This window comes from Coffea eugenioides, chromosome 6 (genome assembly GCF_003713205.1).
Source record: "Coffea eugenioides isolate CCC68of chromosome 6, Ceug_1.0, whole genome shotgun sequence".
In the NCBI taxonomy this organism is placed as follows: Eukaryota; Viridiplantae; Streptophyta; class Magnoliopsida; order Gentianales; family Rubiaceae; genus Coffea; species Coffea eugenioides.
The window spans coordinates 53296831-53318073 of record NC_040040.1 but is presented as its reverse complement, the minus strand read 5'-3'; the positions used below and the strand labels follow the sequence as shown (position 1 = coordinate 53318073).

Below are 21243 nucleotides of genomic sequence, written 5' to 3'. Positions count from 1 at the left end.
CTTACGGATGATTGTTTTTAATCTTCTTCTCCAAAGGTTGTGGTGTCTACTAATTAAGAGGTCAAAATCATGTCAATTTTGCCAACAGCAATAGTGGTACTGATGACATTGAAGATAACGCTGCAAATGGAGGAAAAACCAAGGAATATTTTCTTTAAGGGTTAATTCCACTTTGTCCCCTCAAACTATATCTGAAATCTCATTTAAGTCTTTAAATTTTAAAATGAGACACTTAAATCCTTAAACTACAAATTCGTCCCACTGTAGTCCAATTTTTGACGGAATGCACAAAACCTAACCGAATGATTGTCAATTCTGCTAGTTATTATTATAATTAAAGTTAACCAAATCTAATAGGGACATAAATGTAATTTTAATAAGACCCAAAACCAAAAAAAAAAACCAAAAAGATAGGGACATAAAGATAATTTTACCCCCTTTTCTCCTTCTTCTTCATTCTTCATTTTTTCCTCTGTTCTTCTCATTCTCTTTTCCTCTGTTTCTTCCCCATTGTTTTAATCTTTAATTTTTAATGGAGAAATCCTGAAACAAACCAGAACCCAAATGCAAAATAAATCTTCAAAGCCACAAATCTTAATGTCAATTGACCATCTATATATCGAAATTTATAATAAATAGATCTGACCCAAATTCTTAGATGTAGGAAAAATAACACTGCTAGGAAGAAATTTGACATAGGTAGTAGTATATAGTGTACTCTTTCACAACATCCCCACAACTAGGAAGAGGTAATTCGGACTAGTCTCTTTGGAATCCTTTACCCATAAAACCAGCATTACAAGTGTTGTGAACATCAACCTCAATTTGAGCTTTAGCTTTAGCTTTCTCCACATCTGTTGACACAGATTAGGGCATAGTTTCTATTCACTTCACTTCACGAACAAAGGATCCATCGTGTTTAACTTAATTATCAGGATTAGCGGAACCCTTTCTGAAGATGGATACGGGACTCCCGAAAACCACGTATCCAACCGCATGGCCCACCACAGCAGCGATGAAAATTCCTCCGTTATAAGAAATCACGGACAACATCACCAGATACGCGAACCCTGCCCGAATTGCGCGGATCCCCATCTGGAAAAGAATCGCGGCTACGCGTTTGGATCTGGGTCTGACAACGTTGATGTTGGAGAACAGCTCCACCATAACAGCCGAGAAAAATACAAACAGGAGGGCTAGTGCATACATGGCGGAGTTGTGTCCGGGCCATCCGGAGAAGAGTATTTCGGCATGTTTACCCCAGTAGAAATGGGTGAATAAGGAGAATGGGTGGTGGTGGTGGACGTTGGCGGGGGGCGGTGGAGGAGGAGGTGGTGCGGTGGTATTGTGATGGATGGGCAGAGCATCGATGGCCATGAAGAATATATGATGACACGATGACCCGGGGGAGGGGTAGGGGTGGGTGTCTGGCTCTGTGGCATCCGAGGGTTTAAGAAGTTAAAGCTGAGATGCTGCATTTTGAGGTCTCTACTCTCCCACTTACGCGAGTGTACGCAGCCGCCAAACCTTTTTAACTGCTTGTGTAGTAGATACGTCTGTATGAGCTAACAAATCAGCGTTCAATTTGGCAAAGCATAAAAACTAGTATGGCGTTAGGAGCAGAAATAGCAGAGGAATACCCGACCTAAAAAAAAATAAGAATAAATGAAGAAGAGAAAACCAAGGTAGAAAGAATCACGCGCTTTAGAACGGTGGCCCTGAAGAAAAATCTGAAGAATTTGATGTTGTGCTCCTAAGGAAGAACATGGGCTTTTGATTTCTGATGATGTGCTTCTGGGGAGAAGGAAAACGAAGAAGGAAGAAGACGCAAGAGAAATAGAAGGAAGCAGGCGAAGAAAAGAAAATTTTGTTTAATTACAAATTTCTAAGGTTTTTTTTTTGTCTTAGGTCTCGTGAAATTATATTTATATCCCTGCTAGATTTGGTTAACTTTAGTTATAATAATAACTAACAGAATTGAGAACCATTCTGTTAGGTTTCGTGCATTCCGTAAAAAATTGGACTACGGTGGGACGAATTTTGTAGTTTAAGGATTTAAGTGTCTCATTTTAAAGTTTAGGAACTTAAATGAAATTTCGGATATAGTTTGAGGGGGCAAAATGAAATTAAACCTTTCTTTAATCTTCTACAACTTCTCCACCAAAAAATGCATTATTGACTAGGTGCAGATCTGCTCCTTATAGATCTTCATTACCGGCCAATAGATTTTGGGGCTCTCCTCTAGAGACATCTGATAATAGTAGTACAGAAACAAATAAGAACCCAAGAATAAGCTTCCGCAAATGCCCAAGTCCCCTAATAACCATGGAGATGAGATGGTGGAATAAAAAAGTAGTAGTTGTCACGGTGAGAGTGGGAGGGAGGATTGGACAGTTCAAAAAATGGTGGAAGTAATGAAGCTACTAACACCCAAGAAATGAGTCAATAAATTCGTCCTTTGCTACTGATTAGGTGTAGACACCAAAAGTTTATCAATTCATTTTATTTTTATTTTTTATTAAATAAATTCATTTTTTTAATTTTGTTTATTTGATTGTTTTGTTTTGTTTTATATGAAAGTGAAGAAATGAAAAGAAAGAAAATGGAAATGAAAATGCAGTTCTGTAAAAAAAAAGGGAGTAGCTTAGCATGTGCCTGTCATCTTCATGGCTTTGTACTAGATGCCATGAATGAAGCAAGAGGCCAGTACCAAATTTGCAGCAGTAAAACCTCGCCCAATTCCACTTGTTTTTTGTCTCTTTTCTTTTCCCCAATCCTTAGCCACCTCACCCATTGATTTTTATCAGGAAAGTTCCAGAATAAAAAAGATCCAATGGCTCAAAAGATTGCAGCAATACCTGGGTTTCATCCTCACCTTTGGGGTGAGGGTTTAGAGGCCTTGGTTTCGTATAAAATCCCATCAAAACGTAGCATTAGGTAAGAAAAAAGAGAGGAGGCGGAGGAAAAAGGAAAAAGGAGAGAAAAACAGAGAAACAGAGAGAGAAGAAGAAGAAAAAAAAGAGCAGAAAATTTCTGGAGCCAGGGTTAAGGGTTCAGCCCTTTTTTCTGATCGAATTTCGATCTCGATTCCAGTCGTTTAGGTGTTTTGTTGATTTCTGCACACTCTCCGAAGTCAAGAGAGCAAATTTTTTTCAGAAAACCTTGTGGAAAAAATGACCGGAAATCCATCATATTCGGCCTCAAACTCGCTGCAGTCGGAATTCTTGGACTTCTTCCAGCGTCTGAGTTCATTTGCTCGTGATTTCCCATGTTATTTTGGCTCCTTAAAGCACTAAAAGGTAACTTTATTCATCCTATTTTTTATATGTGCTTAGATCCTAGCTAGATTCTTGAAAATTTTGCTGCAATGGTTCCTGTTATCTCCCTTCTTCTGCTATTCCTTTTGCAAGCCACAACTCAAGTTTTTTAGTATGTAATCTGGTGATTTAATGCGGTATTTGTGATGATAAGATCAGGTTGATGTTAAGGGTGCATGATCTGGTTATTTTGAGCTGAAATTTTGATGATTGTTTGGGTTATTTGGGGGTGTTTGATGAACTGCAAGAAAGTTGCAGCAATGCTCTTCTAACCAGATGCATGGATTTTTTTAAATTTGTATTTTGACCCCTGACTTTTACATAATTCCATTGTGGCCCAAAATTTGGAATGAACCAATTTTGCCCATTTTAAGTTTTAATCCTCTTTTCATATTTTAAGTGGGTTTTGGGTAGGTTATTTTTGGATTTTAGGATGAAATTAGGGCTCAATTAATTTTTGGTAGATTTAATACCTTGTTTGGTTTGGTAAAATAAATCAAGGTTTGGGTTAATATTGTTTTGTTTGGCTATTGGTAAATGGCTTTTAGTTTATTTTTCTGGGTTTTGGCATCGGCTTGGGGTTTAAAGTCCATGCATTTGATTGGGTTGATTTGGTAAAAAATGACAGGGTAGCTCGTCTGGCCGTCTCTTTTCCTTAGGGCTTTTCGTTGGGTCAATATGGCTTTTGGCCCAAGGAAAATAACAGAGTGGCCCGTTGGCCTTTTTTTCCAATATTTTAAAATTCGGACCGTTAATTGAATTGGTGAGGTGTTCGGGTTAAGGTTCAATCGGTCTGACCGGTTCAACCCTGGTTCAATGAATTTTTTTAAAATTAATTTATATAAATATATATGCACAAAACAAGACATGTATTGGACTAATTTAAGACTTTATACAATAAAAAATTTAATAATTCAAAGAAGTTGGATTTTCACAAATAAATTATTTAAATTATAAGTTGAAACAAATAAATTTCATTTTAATCTTAATTGGAGTAATCAAAAAAATAATGTTAAACCCAACTCAAAAATACCACAATATTTTGAAATTATACAAAATTCACGTCTATGAGAATTAGACATTGTGAGTTTAAATTTTAAATCAAGTTTATGATATTTAGATATTGCAACTTAAAAAAAAAAGAAGTTTTGAGTTTGGAGGAAGTCAAAAAAATAGAAAATAAAAATACAAACTTGATAAGAGGCAAAAAAGGAGAAGAAAGTGAGTGAATATGGCATTAATAATTAGTTTTTAGAGTTAAGGAAAACATATATTTTTTTTTATTTTTTTTCAATTTAATAGACAAAAACAAAAAACTGTCGGTTCAACGGTTCAATCCAGTTCGCACAGCTCGAATGGTTCAATTCGATTTTTAAGTATAGTCAACCCAAAGCATGAATCGGACCGGAGCCAAGGCTGGTTCGCGGTCCGACCGATTCGGTCCGATTTTTAAAGCACTGCCTTTTCCTTAAGATCTCTCATAGGAAAATTGCATTTCAATCCTTGGACTTTCGATTATTTTTACTGTAACCCTAAAAATTTTGGTTTTCTTTCAATTAGGCTCCTAATTTAATTATATTTTGGTCCCTAAACTTTATTTTTAATTTAATTTTGACCCTTAATTTTTATAATAATTATAATGAAACCCCAAAAACTTTCTCAATTTTTATAATTAGGTCCCTAATGTTTTGATTTCTTAAATATAAGTTGTTTATCTTCTTTAACTGTTAATTATACTTCATTTAAATGCTTTAATTGGTAAGTTTCATGATTATTTTCACTTCTTTATAATATATATTTGTTAATTAAATTGGTGTCTTGACCATTTTGTTGATTTTTGGAGTATAAATAGGATAAATCCAACCTTATTTAACCACTACTTCAAGGGAGGTATCTTCTTTTATTGTTTTAAATCCTCTTATGTGCTTCTATATGCTTTTTATCTATAATTGCTTGTTTGAGTGCTTTTATTTACTCATTTTTTATTCATTTATTATATTTAATTTTTTATGATTATTTGGGAGACATTTAAATGTCAAATTATAATAGAAAGATGCTCAAGACATGTATTTAGCTATGCTATATGATAGATAGGTTTTAATTTTGCCAAAAATGTAATTAGTTAGATAAATGTAATAGTTATGTTATTATTTTTTAAAATTTCCCCCTTAAATTGTAGTTAAGGTCCCAAATGTAATAGTTAGGTATTATTTGCTTATATACTTGCATGCTTGTGTGCTTATGTGTTTATTCGCTTTTTTTTTTAGGGTTTTTGCATCTAGATTGATAGGCTGCGATTTATCGTTTATTTTATAATTAATTTCCCTTATTACCTGACCCAATGTGGATTAATTGTCAGATTCTACTCACTTTTGAAAATTTACACTTATTATAGGGAGTAGAATAAAAATACCATAACAAGTGCTAATTTGGCAGTCATCAGGAAAGAGTTCAAGTAACAGGCATTCAGGGATATTTTTGGAATATCAAGACACGACCCTTCTTGGTAATTTGGCCGAAGACAGCATTAAAAAGAAAAGGCTGGAGTCTTCTTCTTCTGGGTAGCGGACGCCGCACAGGAGCATTAGACATTAGATAGAAATTAGAAATAGCAAACAACGGGGACTACTTGGTGGCTTAGCTTTTTGACTTTTCTCTTTGGCTTTTGGGTAGCTTTACTTCTCGTATGTCAAAGGCAATAGGAAGACAAAAATCATTCCTTGTAGCTTTTCTTTTTGACTTTTGCTTTTCGTCCTTTGTGATTCTCTTGCCTCATACGTCTAGGACAATTAGAAACAATTGAATCAATCGCTATGGCTTGCCTTTCCTTTGTAATTCGAGCAAATTGAATTCTCCCGATCAATGACAAAGGCCGCAATTGTTCCTTCCGCTTTGTATGGGTGTTCCTCATTAGGGATGAACTAAATCCCTTTTTCTAATCAAGAAACAACGGAGGTCCTGTTTCGTCTAAAAATTGTGAGATCGATTTAATTTTATCTTTTCTTTTTATTTATTGGTATTTGTGTATTCTCTGATTACAGTGCTTATGGTTGTTCAATTAATTGATTGTCTTGGATCCAGATAATTAGTTAATTTGGTAATCTATTGTTAATTGGGGCATTAAATCCGTAATTGTTTAATTGCTCTGAACTGGTGACAACTGGCATGATTGGATTTTTGTCGGGGGAATACGCGGGCTAATCTATAATAACCCTGGTAGTGCGTTATTTGGTTAGAATAGAACTCCTCTAATACGTAAGGCAATTGAAAAATTAAATCTTACGGGTGTATCTAAGATTATTTCTCAATTAGAGTAGTGATTAACGAGCGTACCTTAATCATCGACACAGTAAGGAGGGGTTGACTGTCATTGCTTGTTTGGCAGTTATAACCTATTTATTAGTAAATAATTGGAATTGCCTTTGCATCGATGATCAATTAGGTGAACCATTGCTGAAATTATTTCTTTGCTAGACCTTTAATTATTATTACTCTGATTTTAGTGAATTGTCATTAAATTTTTAGTTGGCTATTTTATTTTTAGTTGAACTGCTTTAATTGTCATCCTTTATACAAAAGCATCCCCCATGTTACTTTGGATTTCAAAAGAGTCATATATCCCCAGTCCCTGAGCACACGACCCTACTTACCATGTTTACAAATTAATAATTATTTGTGAAAAAATCATCCCATTCGGGTACATCGGATCAAGCAAATTTTTTGGGAACAGGGTGAATCAAGTAACCCATTGCACACCTAAAGTTGATGATGATATAATTGTGCATTTTATTCGCTGTATTTGGTTTTAATTTTAGTCACTTATTGTGCAAGACACTGGATTTCTGCCCATATTTAGTATTTGTGTTATTTGCAAGAGAGTGGTGTTGAAAGTGACAAAAGGGGGGCAAATTCCAGAAGACTAGGCATTCTTTGGTGTGCCCACATCAAATAACGCAGAGTTGCGTGAAAAAGACGGACCACGGGCCCTATCCCTGGAGCTACTTCTTTTCTTTTGGAGATACATTCTAAACCTACGTGGGATTAGGAAACCTTTGCAGAGAAGACTTTTGGCAACAATTCAATGAGTGAAATAAGGAAGCAATCCTTTTGAGAAACAAATTCTAATTCGAAAAGCAAGGGGGCGGCAACGAGGACTTTAAAAATAAGACAGCAACAAACTAGGAAGGCATCTCTGGAATCTTGTTGACTTTTCTCTTAGTTTTTTTTCTCCCTAACGAAAGGGAGTAGACGAGCAGCCGCAGTTTGTACTTCTTGAACAACGAAATTATGTTGAAGTTTTTATCGCATGACCATCATGCGGCAAGGCTAAACCTGTTTATATAGTTGAGGAGTAATCAAGGCCTAGAGCACGAATAATTGTGAGATTGTTTTGTTTATTCTAAATTCTGCGTTTGTGAGTATTTAATTATTCTTTGTTTGAACAGCCTATTATTGTTTGGATTTATTGGATCAATATGGCCAGTTGTTCAATTGTCTAAATAATATATTACCAATTAGGACAGGGGTACGTATCACTTGAATGTCTTAATTTAGTGGCAAACGGTATTAATTTCATTGCCTCGCAAGCAGTCTAATTTGGGTCGTAGGAATAATGAATCTAGTTTAAATGAACCCGCATGTGTGTTTGTTAACTAGAATTGGGTCTCTCTAATTCCTAAAGCTGTGATTAGATTAAATCCTTCTAGCGTCTCTAGGGTTATCTAATTTACAAGGGGGTAGTTTAATAGCGTCTCTGGACTACCGTAAAATTAAGGAGAGATTTGGAGTTTAGCAGTTGCTAAATTGGTAGAACCAATTTATTTGCGAACGTGTAAATTAATTCAGGTATCTATAATTAATTGCGTAAACCAGTGCCGAAATTATCTTCTTGACTAGATTGTGTCAATTAATTGTTTATTTTATTCTTGAGTTATTGCATTTATTGCGATTGTTTATTTAGTAATCTTACGCCTTTAATTTGTTTCATTTATCTCTCTCTTCCAAAAATCCCTTATGTGACGCCCCGAAAAAAAATGAGTTTGAGAACCCGGAAATTTTCTACTTTTCTAGGGTTTATTTGTTTAACGTCCGCTTTTCTACATTTTCTTGATTAGAAAAAATTCCCCAGATAAAGTTTATGAGCAAATATCGTTTTCAAATGATTTTTCTAGTATTGGAGAGTTTTTGAGAAATTAAGAATAGATAATGGACGTGGGACCTACTAGTACGAAAAGTTCGAAAAAATTCGGCCAATAAGGTTATGTTTCGGATACTGTGTAAAATTTATCGGGTGTTAAGAGATAAGTAGAGTGGGTGAAATGATTGATGTGAGAGGTAAAAGAAAAGAAAAGATTACATTTATGATAGTGACAAGTGTCACAATATCATTGGTTTTGACTTAAGAAATACTATTCACTATTTTGACTTTTGACCCAATTAAGTATATATATCAAAAATTCACAAAAATTACCATTTTCTTACCTTGTGTTGGCCGGCTCTCTCTCTTGCAAGAAGGAAGGAAGTTCTTCAACATTTCAAGCTTCCAAGTGGCTCAAATCAACCAAACCAAGGGTTTGAATTAGTTTTTACTCCATACAATCTTTCCTTTTAGTGATAGTGAGTGCTTTAGTGAAGTTTTTTGGAAGAGCTAAGGTGTCCAACATCTTCCCCTCTCTTGTTTTCTTGGTAAGTGAAGCTTAAACTTCCACCTACACCTATTGATGCTTAAGTTATGATTAGTAGTGATTAAAGTGCTGAAATTTCTGGTTTTTATCTTGGTTTGAAGTGATTTGGTGAAGTTTTTATTTTATTGAGGATTTTTTTCTGGTTTAATTGGATTATGATGGTGTGGTTGTTTATGATGATTGGTAATGGTCTATATAGACTCTAGTAGGTGCAAATTATGGGTAATTGCAATCAATTTTGGGTTTGGATTGAATTGAGAAATGTTAGGGTTTCAAAACCCCAAATTCTGTCCGGTTTTAGATCATAGGGTTAGAGGCCGAATTGGACTTTTCTCAAAACATGAAAGTTGTAGGTATTGATGAGTTTGAAGTGCCTGCAAAATTTCAGGTCATTTGGATTTGTGTAGAGTGAGTTATGTCGATTTTACTGTTGCTGGTCTGGGTTGCTCAGAATGTGAAAACTGCGCTTGTAATCATTTGTTTTGACTGGAATTGGTTTGAATTTTGAAGTTGGTGTCTTCTGATGAAATGTAGCTGGATGTCTTAGCTAACATATGCCTTTGGAATTTCTGCATTTGGACCTGTATAGATTGAGTTGTGTTCATTACAGTATAGTGCGATTTGGGAACCTGCAATTACGGTTCTGGGTTGGTATTCTGCATTTTTGACCTGTTTGCACTCAAAACTGGGTTGAGTGACCTTCTGTAATGTTGTAGCCCTGTCTTTTAGCTTCGAAACGGTGTATCTTGTACCTTCATCCGACAATCGTAGCGCCGTTGGTACCATTACCGCAAAATGACGTCAAAACTATTTTTCTGGTTTTGAGCTTAACTTTCCTTTCTAAACTTTTTCTTAGCTTGATTTGTACTAGTACCACTTGGAGCTTGCTGAATGGCTATTGGATGAACTTGTTATTGTGTGTGTACCTTTGGGTTGGAATGAGGAAATCATGAAGCCTTGATGGCTGGGAAAGTAAGAAGATTTAGGGGAAGTGCTGTCCGAACTTTGAAAGGACTTGTTTGCATTGAGTTTGTGATCTAAGACTTGGATTTGAGCAAGGCAATGCTATATGATGGATGGTTTCAGAGCCGTGGAGGTGAGTGACCTCAAACTACTTCTAAAGTTATTTATGATCCGTTTCTTACATTATTTACTTTTGAACTGTTTCCAAAGTTACTTTTGAAATGTTTTCTTGCATATCATGCGTGCTGGCATGTGAGTGTGCCTTGTTTGCTATATTTCTTGACTTCATGACTTGTATTTTGGTTGATAACGTGTTAAGCGCTTATAATGATTTCCAAAACGAGTTTTCGAGGCGAGTGTGTACTTTATCGCACTCGACCTCGATAAATGTGAAATTTTCGATTGAAATGTTACTTGCGCATGAATGTAAGCCTTTTGGGCTGAACTGGCCATTGCCCCTTGTTACCGGTCGTCTTGAGCCAGAAGCGGACTCGGTCAGGCGATTAGGAACTTGGGTGAACGTTTGGTATACTCGAGTATTACCTATGTAAGTTGGTGGAGCCTGGCCAAAAGCCAGGGACGGGGTGAATGAAATGAAATAAATGATCAAATGAGCGAGGAAATGTCAGGAGAATGAATGTATCCTTTCATGAATGTTACTATCGCTTTCCATTGTACATGTTTCTTGAATTATTGATACTCCATATTTAATGTTTTGTAAATGCTGTAATCGTTTCTGGACTTATCATTTGATTTATGACATCATTGATTTATGACATCATTGAAAAGAAATATTGTGAAACCGATTTGATTACTGATTTTAATGGTTACTCGCTGAGCTTCTAGCTCACCCCAAAAATATTTTATTTTCCCCCCACAGGGCTCAAGGCGAAGAAAAGCTTGGAGTGCTTATTCACGTGACTGGATGGCTTATATCGTGTACAGTTTAAGTTTGGATCTATTTTATGTACGAGTTGGTCTTGTATAAATATTTGAAATTGATATGGATGTAAGTATACGTTCTACGATTGGAATCAGTTTCCGCTGCATTTGTAATATGTAATCATTGGAGAATTTGATGAAATTTTGAGATTTATATTGTAATTGGGTTGAGGACTGTAGTGAGCGACTGAGTCCCGGCGAGAGTTGGGCAGGCGGCCCGCCGAACCCTCTGGTTCGCCTTAGGGGGAGGTGGGGTCGTTACACCTTAATTACCTGTGTGTGATAAATCTACCGGTTCCCTGAGGAGACGACCTTACTCACCACGATACTCATTCAGTTTTGGTAGTAGGTCTTATATAAATTTTATTTTTGGTAGTTCGACAGCCACCAAAAGTCCCTTCTCCAGTACTTGAAATCGGGTTTTGGTTATTTTAATTGGCAATTAGGTTTATTTTTATTATTGCACAAACATCGACAACCTGTCAATTTTTGGCACTGCTGCCGGGGACTGGCGTCAGTTATTTGTTTCTTTTTAAGTTCATTTTTGTCCTAATTTCCTGGTACTTTTCGAGTGTATGTCTCGTTCTTCTCGTACATGTGAATTAATTTTCGACCCTGAAGTAGAGAAGACTGTGCGTAGAACAAAGAAAGAGACCAGACAACTCAGAGAAAAGCACTCTAGTGCTGCGTCTTAGAGACCTGAGCCAGAAGTTGAACCAACAGATTCACTTAGTGATATTTCGAGTGACTCAGATTGAGAAGAAGTCACTATGGCTAATGCACAAACACTAAGGGAGTTGGCTGCTCCTGATTTAAATCAACAGCCTTTATGCATTACTTTCCCAAATTTAAATGATAACACTCCATTTGAGTTAAAATCTGGGCTAATTCATCTCTTACCATTTTTTCATGGTTTACCAGGTGAGGAGCCGTATAAGCATTTGCAAGAGTTTGATGTTGTTTGCAACAGCATGAAACTCCGAAAATTACAAAAGAACAGATAAAAATGAAGGCATTCCCCTTCTCCTTGAAGGACTTTGCAAAAGACTGGCTGTACTACCTACCACCAGGTAGTATCACCACGTGGGATCAGCTGAAGAAAAAGTTCTTAGACGAATATTTTCCTGCGTCTCGAGCGGCAAGTCTAAGGAAGGAGATATGCGGTATCAAATAGCATCCAGTGGAGTCGCTCTATGATTACTGGGAGCGATTCAAGAAGTTGTGCATCAAGTGCCCTCAACACCAAATAAGTGAACAACTGCTTATCCAATATTTTTACGAGGGTTGCTCTTCAGAGACAGGAGTATAATTGATGCTGCAAGTGGAGAGGTATTGGTGAGCAAGACTCCTCGAGAAGTATGGGAGCTAATTGAAGGAATGGTTGAGAATTCGCAGCAGTTTGGTACGAGGGAAGATGTCTTGACACACAAGATGAATGAGATAGAGACATTTTTTATCCAACAGCAATTGACGAAACTAACATCTTTTGTTAGGCAATTGGCTGTAAGAACTGCATCACAAGCCAAAGTGAGTGAAATTTGCACTGCAATGGGTCATTTTACAGAGATGTGCCCAATGATTCAGGAAGAAAGTACGGAGCAAGTGAACATGGCTGGTCATGCGCCCGCGCCAAGAAAGCCCTATGACCCGTACTCGAATACGTATAATTTGGGTTGGAGAGATCACCCTAACTTCAACTATGGAGGAAATAAGCAGCCTAATTTTGCACCAAATAGACATCAAGGGCATCAACAGCAGTATTAGCCTCGACCGCCACACCCCTTTCAAACTTCAAATCCGTCCATGGAAGAGTTGATGAAGTAATTAATTGCTAATCAACCAAAGATGAATTCTGATCTACAAAGTATGAGAAATCAATTGGGACAGATGCAAGCAATGTAGAGTTAGATGAGTTAGATGAGTCAGATGGCAATAGTAATTAACCGCCTAGAATCCCAAGTCCAAGGTAAATTGCCGTCTCAACCTGAATTGAATCCGAAGAACATAAGTACGATGACTGTAGAGCGAGAAGGAAATTCAGGGGCCTGAACTTATGATTCCAAAGGACAAAAATGAGGAAAAAATCGAGAATGAACTTGAGAAGGAGGGTGCTAATGGCAAAAATCCAGTGGTACTCCTTGACTCGATCGTTGAGGTCAAAACTCATCTGCCTCCTTTCTCTAACAGGTTGGAGAAACCAAAGAAGTAGGATAAGGAGAAGGAGATCTTGGAGGTGTTTCGCAAGGTAGAAATCAATATTCCCCTGTTAGACGCAATCAAACAAATGCCAAAATATGCAAAGTTTTTGAGGGACCTGTGCGTCAATCGAAGGAGGCTGAGGGGAGATGAAAGAGTCATTGTGGGGGAGAATGTGTCAGCGGTTCTACAAAGGAAACTCCCACCGAAATGCAGGGATGCAAGTATGTTTATTATTCCCTGTAGAATAGGTAACACCCTGATTGGAAAGACCATGTTAAACCTAGGAGCATCAATCAATGTGATGCCAAAATCTATTTATACTTCTCTGAATTTAGGTCAATTAAAAGTAACTGGGATAATCATTCAATTAACTAACTGAACTAACGCATACCCTGATGGGTTAGTTGCGGATGTGTTGGTCAAAATTAATGATTTTGTAATCTCATCTGACTTTTATATACTTGACATGGATGATAATCATTCCCTCGATCCTTTACCTTTGCTATTAGGTAGGCCCTTTTTTAGCACAGTACAAACCAAAATTGATGTTAATAAGGGCACTCTGTTCATGAAATTAGATGAAAAAATTGTTCATTTCAATATTTTTGATACTATGAAATACCCCTCAACTCTAATTTTAGTTCTGCTTTCTTTGTAAGTACTATTGATCCTGCGGTGCAGGAAGTGTTTGAAACTGTTGGCAGGGATGAGTTGGAGGTTGCTCTAACCAAGCACTTCGAGTTGAAAACAACTCCTGAGGTAGAATGGAGTGAAGATCTGAACTGTACAATAGGCGCGTTACACTCATTGCCAACCACGACGAAAAGGTATGAGCTCGCACGTGTTTTTGTGCCAGAACCTCACCAGAGGGTACTGCCATCTGTGGTACATGCACATGTGTTAGAGTTGAAACCTCTGCCGAAGCAACTGAAATATGCGTATCTGGGCGATACCGAAACACTCCCGGTGATTATCTCAGCTGTACTCTCAGAGACCCAGGAAGAGAAGCTAATCTGAGTCCTTAGAGAATATAAGAAGGCAATAAGATAGACCATCGCCGACATTAAGGGAATCAGTCCTTCCATCTGTATACATCGAATAAAGGTGGAGGAGGACACCAAACCTGTACGGCAAGCTCAAAGGAGGCTCAATCCCCTCATGATGGAAGTGGTGAAGAATGAGATATTGAAGTTGCTGGATGTGGGGATCATATTCGCGATATCAGATAGCCCATGGGTGAGTCCAATCCAGATAGTTCCAAAGAAGGCAGGAGTGACAGTGGAAGTCAACCAAATGGGTGAGCTCGTGCCAGTGCGTAAACCTACCGGATGGAGGCAATGTATAGACTACCGTAGACTGAACGCCGTCATAAAAAAGGACCATTTTCCTCTTCTTTTCATTGACCAAATGATTGAGCGTTTAGCTTATCGGCTTATTACTGCTTTTTGGATGGATTTTCAGGGTATTTTCAGATTGCAATCGCATCGGAGGATCAAGAGAAGACGACCTTCACGTGCCCGTTCGTAACCTTTGCATACAGACGCATGCCATTCGGGTCGTGCAATGCACCTGCAACATTCCAGAAATGTATGGTAAGCATCTTTTCAGAATATGTAGAGAAAATTATTAAAGTTTTCATGGACGATTTTAGTGTATACGGTGATAGTTTCAATACTTGTTTAGATAACTTGAAATTGATCTTGTTGAGGTGTATAGAGACTAATCTCGTGTTTAATTAGGAAAAATGTCATTTTATGGTTGAACATGGGATAGTCCTAGGTCATGTTGTGTCTTCTAAGGGTATTGAGGTTGACAGGGTTAAAATAGACATTATATCTGTTTTTCCTTACCCCACGAGTGTGCGGGAAGTACGCTCTTTTCTTAGACATGCAGGTTTTTATCGAATGTTCATCAAGGATTTTTCGAAAATTGGAGCCCAGTTGTTCCGACTTTTACAAAAAGATATGGCCTTCGAATTCGATGACAAGTGTGAGAGAGCCTTCGACAAGTTGAAAGAGCTATTGACCTCGCCACCGATTATTCAACCCCCTGACTGGAGCCTACCATTTGAGATCATGTACGATACCAGTGACCATGCAGTGGGGGCTGTGTTGGGGTAACGAGTAGGAAAGGCAGTTTATATCATCTACTATGCATCCCGAGCCTTGAATGGGGTTCAACTGAATTACTCCACTACTGAGAAGGAGATTCTTGCGATTATCTTTGCTTTAAATAAGTTTAGGTCATATTTGTTAGGTACTAAAGTTATTGTATTTTCTGATCATGTAGTATTGCGGTACCTAATGATTAAGAAGGATGCGAAACCGAGGCTCATCAGATGGATATTGCTCCTGCAAGAATTCGACCTGGAAATAAGGGATAAAAGAGATTCGAAGAATTTAGTAGCCGACCATTTAAGTCACATACCAATTGGAGAGGAGAACGTGCCATTTAGGGACACATTCCTCGATGAACACTTATTTTCTTTGAATTTTCAATTATCTTGGTATGCTGATTTAGTTAATTATCTAGTAACTGGTAATTTTCCTGCAGGTTGGCCAAAATCGAAGAGGGACAAATTGAAGAACGATGTCAAGTACTTCATCTGGGATAACTCGTACTTGTGGAAGAAGTGCGCTGACCAAGTAATGAGAACATGTGTAAGTGAAGCTGAATTTCAGTCAATTTTAACTTTCTGTCCTACTTTAGCCTGTGGAGGTCATTTTGGATCAAAACGAACTGCACATAAGGTATTGGAGAGTGGATTTTACTGGCCTTCTTTGTTTGGAGATGCGTATGTGTTTTATAAGTCCTGTGATTGATGTCAACGGGTAGGTAATATAGCCCGTAAAAATCATATGCCCCAAGTCCGTTGATTTTTGTAGAAATTTTTGATATTTGGGGTATAGATTTTATGGGACATTTTTCTACGTCGTTTGGTCTTGTACATATATTGTTGGCAGTCAATTATGTATCTAAATGGGTGGAGGTTAAGAATCCCCGGACTAGTGATGCGAAAGTGGTTGCAGATTTCATCAAATCTAATATTTTTGTGCGTACAAGACCCCTATAGGAATGTCACCCTACAGATTGGTATTCGGAAAACCTTGTCACCTTCCAGTGAAATTCGAACACAAGGTTTTTTGGGCGATAAAGCAGTGTAACATGAATCTAGAGGAGGTCGGTGCCCATCGGAAGTTAGATTTGCAAGAATTGGAGGAGATCCGGAACGAAGCGTAAGAGAATGTATTAATTTACAAGAAGAGGCGTAGAGCGTTCCATGACCAACAAATATCTAGGAAAATCTTTATAGTTGGTAAGAAGGTTCTCCTGTACGAATCCAAGCTTAAGCTTTTCCCATATAAGCTACGTTCCCGTTGGATTGGTCCTTTTATAGTTACTTACGTCTTTCCCTATGGTGTAGTAGAAATTTAAAGCGCTAAGACAAACAATAAGTTTATAGTAAATGGACACCGTTTCAAATATTACTACGAGGGCTTTCCAAGTGGAGAAGTGGAAATGATACGTCTGGCTGCACCAACTTGTTCCAATTAATGACACGTGGCCATGTCTAGCCAAAAACATTAAAGAAAAGCGCTCATTGGGAGGCAACCCAAATTTTTTTAGTTGTTTGTTCAGTTTTGTTTGATAGGTTAAATATGTTTTCCTTGAGTTTGACTGATTTTTTGCTTCAATTTTCATTTTTAATGATTCATAGATATCTCTCTGACTTGATGCGCACACGTCAAGTCACATGGAGAGCTCATCGTCAGAAGGGTTCTTGCCTTCTTGACGTGCTCGTGTCACGTTCGCGGGAAAGGTAAGTATTCAAATCTCAAGAACAGTTTTCGATTTCCTGTTAATCTCTAATTTTGAATTACGAAAATAAATTTTGTTAATAATATTAAAAAATAAAAATTTAAAAAATAATTATAAAATTAATTCAAAAAACTTAAAAAAATTAATTAATTCAAAAAAAGTCTTTCTTTTGACCATAGCTTTTGATTTTCAAATCACAAGTTTATTTGTTTTAAATTTAAATTAAAAAAGAAAAAAAAGGAAAACTATTTCTTTTTCTTTCTTTCTCTTTTCTTCCTTTCCTTCTCCTCTACTCCCCCTATTTCTTGTTCCCTTGGCCGAAACCCCAAAGCCTCTGCCGCTGCCTCACTTTGCAATTGACGCTTACCGCCGCTACCTCCTCGCCGCGCGTCTCCCTCTCTCCTTCCTCGCAGCGCTGCCGCCTCTCACATCAAAACAGAGAACCGTTGCAGTCTTTCCTAGTCACGCCCTCGACTGTCGTCGCTGTCTCGTCCATCCCTCCCTCGCCACAGCACCCCTATCGCACGCGCCACCGTAGCGCTGTTGCTGCCTGCTATCGACATGCGCCTTTGTTCGCCCTCACTCACTCTCTCCAGTCGAACGCTCTAGCCGTCGATTGCCGCCCTTCCAGTTCGGGTGAAGAGCTCTCACAAGCCACTGCCGATGCACGGACGATAGTGCACGCTGACCCATCTCTCCCACGCGAGCCCGACAGTACCCGTCGCCATCACAGGCGGCGTACACCACCTCTCTCTCTCACCGTGCCTCTATTCGCCACCACCAGTCCCACCCTCTTTAATTGTAATACTATGGAGGTAATTGTAACTCATGTTCCAACTATTTGGCAGTGTTCGGTGTCGTTTGGGTTTATCAGTGGGTTGGTGTTGATCGTTTGGGGTTTCTCTTCAATCGTGTGGTGCACCAGTGGTACTAGTTGAGCTATTTTGACTATTATTTGTTGATTGTATTTGGTTGAATACCTATTTGCCTGCTAAGGGCTTGTGCTTGAAGTCTTATTGCTACATTTATGACTTGCTATTGTTGGCATTACTATATTCTTGGGGCTCTTGCTACAGTTTAACTGTTGGGGTTATTTGTTGAACTTTTGGGTGCAATTGTTGAGGTTTTGGGCGGACAGAGTTTTGCATCTGACGATGGCATTGGGGAACACTAGTGACCCTTAATTTGCTTGTTAAAAGTGGTAGGTTTTATCTGCGTTGTTGGGGGTAATTTGTGTTCTGATTGCGTGTTGATTTGCTTGGGATTTCTGTTTTTGCTTTGGTGGGATGAATATTGCATTTGTCTATTGAATCACGTGGCACCTATGACACTTGATTTGTTTAGTGCAATTGGTTGAATTTAATTGAATTGTTGGGAGCCATTTGCTGTTGCTTTCCACTGTTATCGACAATGGTGAGACCAAAATCAGCTTCTAGGTCTAGAGCCCCTCGATCAACCTCAGCCCCCACCCCAGCCCTTCATTCCACTGAATGCACCTACCAACTAACCCTCCCCTTCCAGGGTTCGAACCCGCTTAGGTAGGGGTAGAGGTGCTTATGTGAATGCCCCCGCTCACTTTTGGGGCATTTAAACTTCACTAGACTCGCCGATCAACAGAGATAGTCTAAGGTTTGTGAGCGGCGTATCATCCCGTGTAAATGCTCTGAAGAGCTGACTATGGGTGTTTTGGGAATCCAGGAGGAGGTTGAGCGCATATTTACCACCATTAGATGGCGCCCTTATCTCGCTATCTTCCGTCCCACTTTTGTCGAGTTGATTAGGGAGTTTTAGTCTACTTTTGAATTTGAGTTGCCTACAAGGTATACTGTTGATACCCCAAATGTCATTCATTTCCGTCTAATGGGTCAGGAGTTCAATTTCTCCATTACCCAGCTTAATTTGGGATTTAGATTCATTATTCAGGAGTATGCTGAAACTAGGGAATATGCTGAGAGTGCTTGTGATTACGTAGAGGCATTTCTCTCCTCCTACCACGATGTGTGGAGAGACATATCTGTCGACAGGCACCGTTATGACCCTCCTTCTAGATCTAGGACCTCCTTTCTTAAGGATCTTAGTGCCCGATATGTTCGGCGACTCTTAGCCTACAGCTAGTCGGATCGCAAGGACAGCTCCGGTATACTCTCTCGACCTGAGTTCTTCTTTATCTGGGGTATAAAAAATAATATCCAGGTCAACCTGGGGTGTTGGTTGGCAGCACAGTTCAAGACCGTTTTAGTAAAAAAGAACAAACCCCTGATCCTTGGGTCCTACATCATACACTTGGCAGTACAGGTGGGGGTTCTTAATTTACAAGATCACGACTTTCATTTGGCGTTTGAAATGGAATTTCTGAATGCAGAATGCTTGGAGAAGATAGGAGTTCTTGAGTACGTCGATGGTTCCTACCGGTTCATTCCTCCGGGACCGCTTCGCATCCTCCCTCGATCCTCGTTTACCCGTTCGTCCCCTGCTGGCGATGATCCCGACTCGTCTACTTCCGCTCCACCTCCTCCACCCCCAGGGGTTGATGACTGGCACCGGCTCTTGACGCAAGTTCAGAATCTGGAGACTCGAGTGATCAATATTGACGCTAACGTGGCTAGCGTGGCACAGAATTTGGTAGTATTTATGCACCACGCGGGTCTTGCACCTCAATTTTCACCTAACCCATCACTTTGACCCTATTTCAGGGAGGTTCTGTTGCCCTTTTCCTGCTTTTACTGTTTATTTGATACATTGAGGGCAATGTGTTGTTTAGGTATGGAGGGGATCAGATGGGGTGTTAATGTTTTTAGTTTTTAGTTTTTAGATGTTTTTTCTTTATTTTTAGTTTGTTATTTGTTTATCTTTCGTTCATTCTCTTTCTTTCTTTTTAGTGATTAGCTCTCATGTGAATACCAAGATTTGATGTTGGGTTGTTGACTCTAATTCTGCTATTGCCAAGTTTTAGTAATAAAAGTGCATTTAGTTAATGTGGTTGAGTCCAAGAATATTTCTTTGGTGAATATCGGTGATTGTGTGGCTCTTCTAATTTTTGGTTAACTTTTCTAGGCATTGGGAATGATTGTTGGTATTTTCATGTGAATTGGTCCACTGATTAACTTTAGTTCTCCATGTTTGAAAAAAATGAGGCTAGCTACTGCTATTTTCCTTGTGATATTGTGAGTTATTGTGTTATCTAGATGTAAATAAGAGTTGACTGTATTTCACTAGTTGTTACTATTGAGTAACCGGGGATGTTCACCAAAAGTATCGATTTTCGCGTCAAAAAATAGTAATTGCTATGAGTACGTGGTTGCGTAGTGATAGGAGTTAAGTAACCGGGCTCTTTCATCTGAAAAATATTGGAGCTCGCGTCAAAAGGCTCTAATGGTTAGAGATTAAGTCTTTTATTCCCATTGAAAAAGAAAAAAAAGAAAAAAAAAGAAAAGAGAGAAAAAGTAGAAAAACGTGATAAAAAAAGTTAAAGGTTGTGTTAGTGTGTGATAAAAGTTAGCTTGTCGATTTATGGATTTAATGTTGAGATTTTGGTTAATAATTGGATTATTTGCTGATAAATATTGAGTGATCATTCCTTTTCTTAGATTAGCTAACCTGAAATTGAAGGAGTTTGTGGTTTAAAAGTTAACCGTGGTGATGGCTCTTGGATATTGATCACTGATACTTAATATATGTTTTTCTTGGTATCTTGGCAATATGGTAGATGGAGCAATAGTCATTGTCAAATATTGGTGTTTGTTTGCTGTTATTATGCTTGAGGGCAAGCATGGTTTAGGTGTGGGAGGAATTGATAGGCTGCGATTTATCGTTTATTTTATAATTAATTTACCTTATTACCTGATCCAATCTGGATTAATTATCAGATTCTACTCACTTTTAAAAATTTGCACTTATTACAGGGAGTACAATAAAAATACCATAACAAGTGCCAATTTGGCAATCATCAGGAAAGATTTCAAGTAGCAGGCGTCTAGGGACATTTTTGAAATATCAAGACGCAACCCTTCTTGGTAATTTGGCCGAAGACAGCATTAAAGAGAAAAGGCTGGAGTCTTCTTTTCTGGGTAGCGGATGCCGCACAGGAGCAGTAGACATTAGATAGAAATTAGAAATAACAGGGATTACTTAGTGGCTTAGCTTTTTGACTTTTCTCTTTGGCTTTTGGGTAGCTTTACTTCTCGTATGTTAGAGGCAATAGGAAGACAAAAATCATTCCCTGTAGCTTTTCTTTTTGACTTTTGCTTTTCGTCCTTTGTGGTTCTCCTGCCTCGTATGTCTGGGACAATTAGAAACAATTGAATCAATCGCTGTGGCTT

At 38.3% G+C, this 21243-nt stretch overlaps 1 long non-coding RNA gene and 1 other non-coding gene across 2 annotated transcripts; one reads left to right on the top strand and one right to left on the bottom strand.

Annotated features, from left to right (window-relative positions):
• The first annotated feature begins 2962 nt into the window (after positions 1-2962).
• LOC113775361 lies at positions 2963-6210 on the top strand. Its single transcript, XR_003468864.1, has 2 exons — positions 2963-3299; positions 5713-6210. It is a non-coding gene; the product is annotated as an uncharacterized LOC113775361 (long non-coding RNA).
• Positions 6211-12047: 5837 nt separating this feature from the next.
• Positions 12048-12154, bottom strand: LOC113776560. The gene has a single exon (XR_003469046.1). It is a non-coding gene; the product is annotated as a small nucleolar RNA R71 (small nucleolar RNA).
• Positions 12155-21243: the final 9089 nt, after the last annotated feature.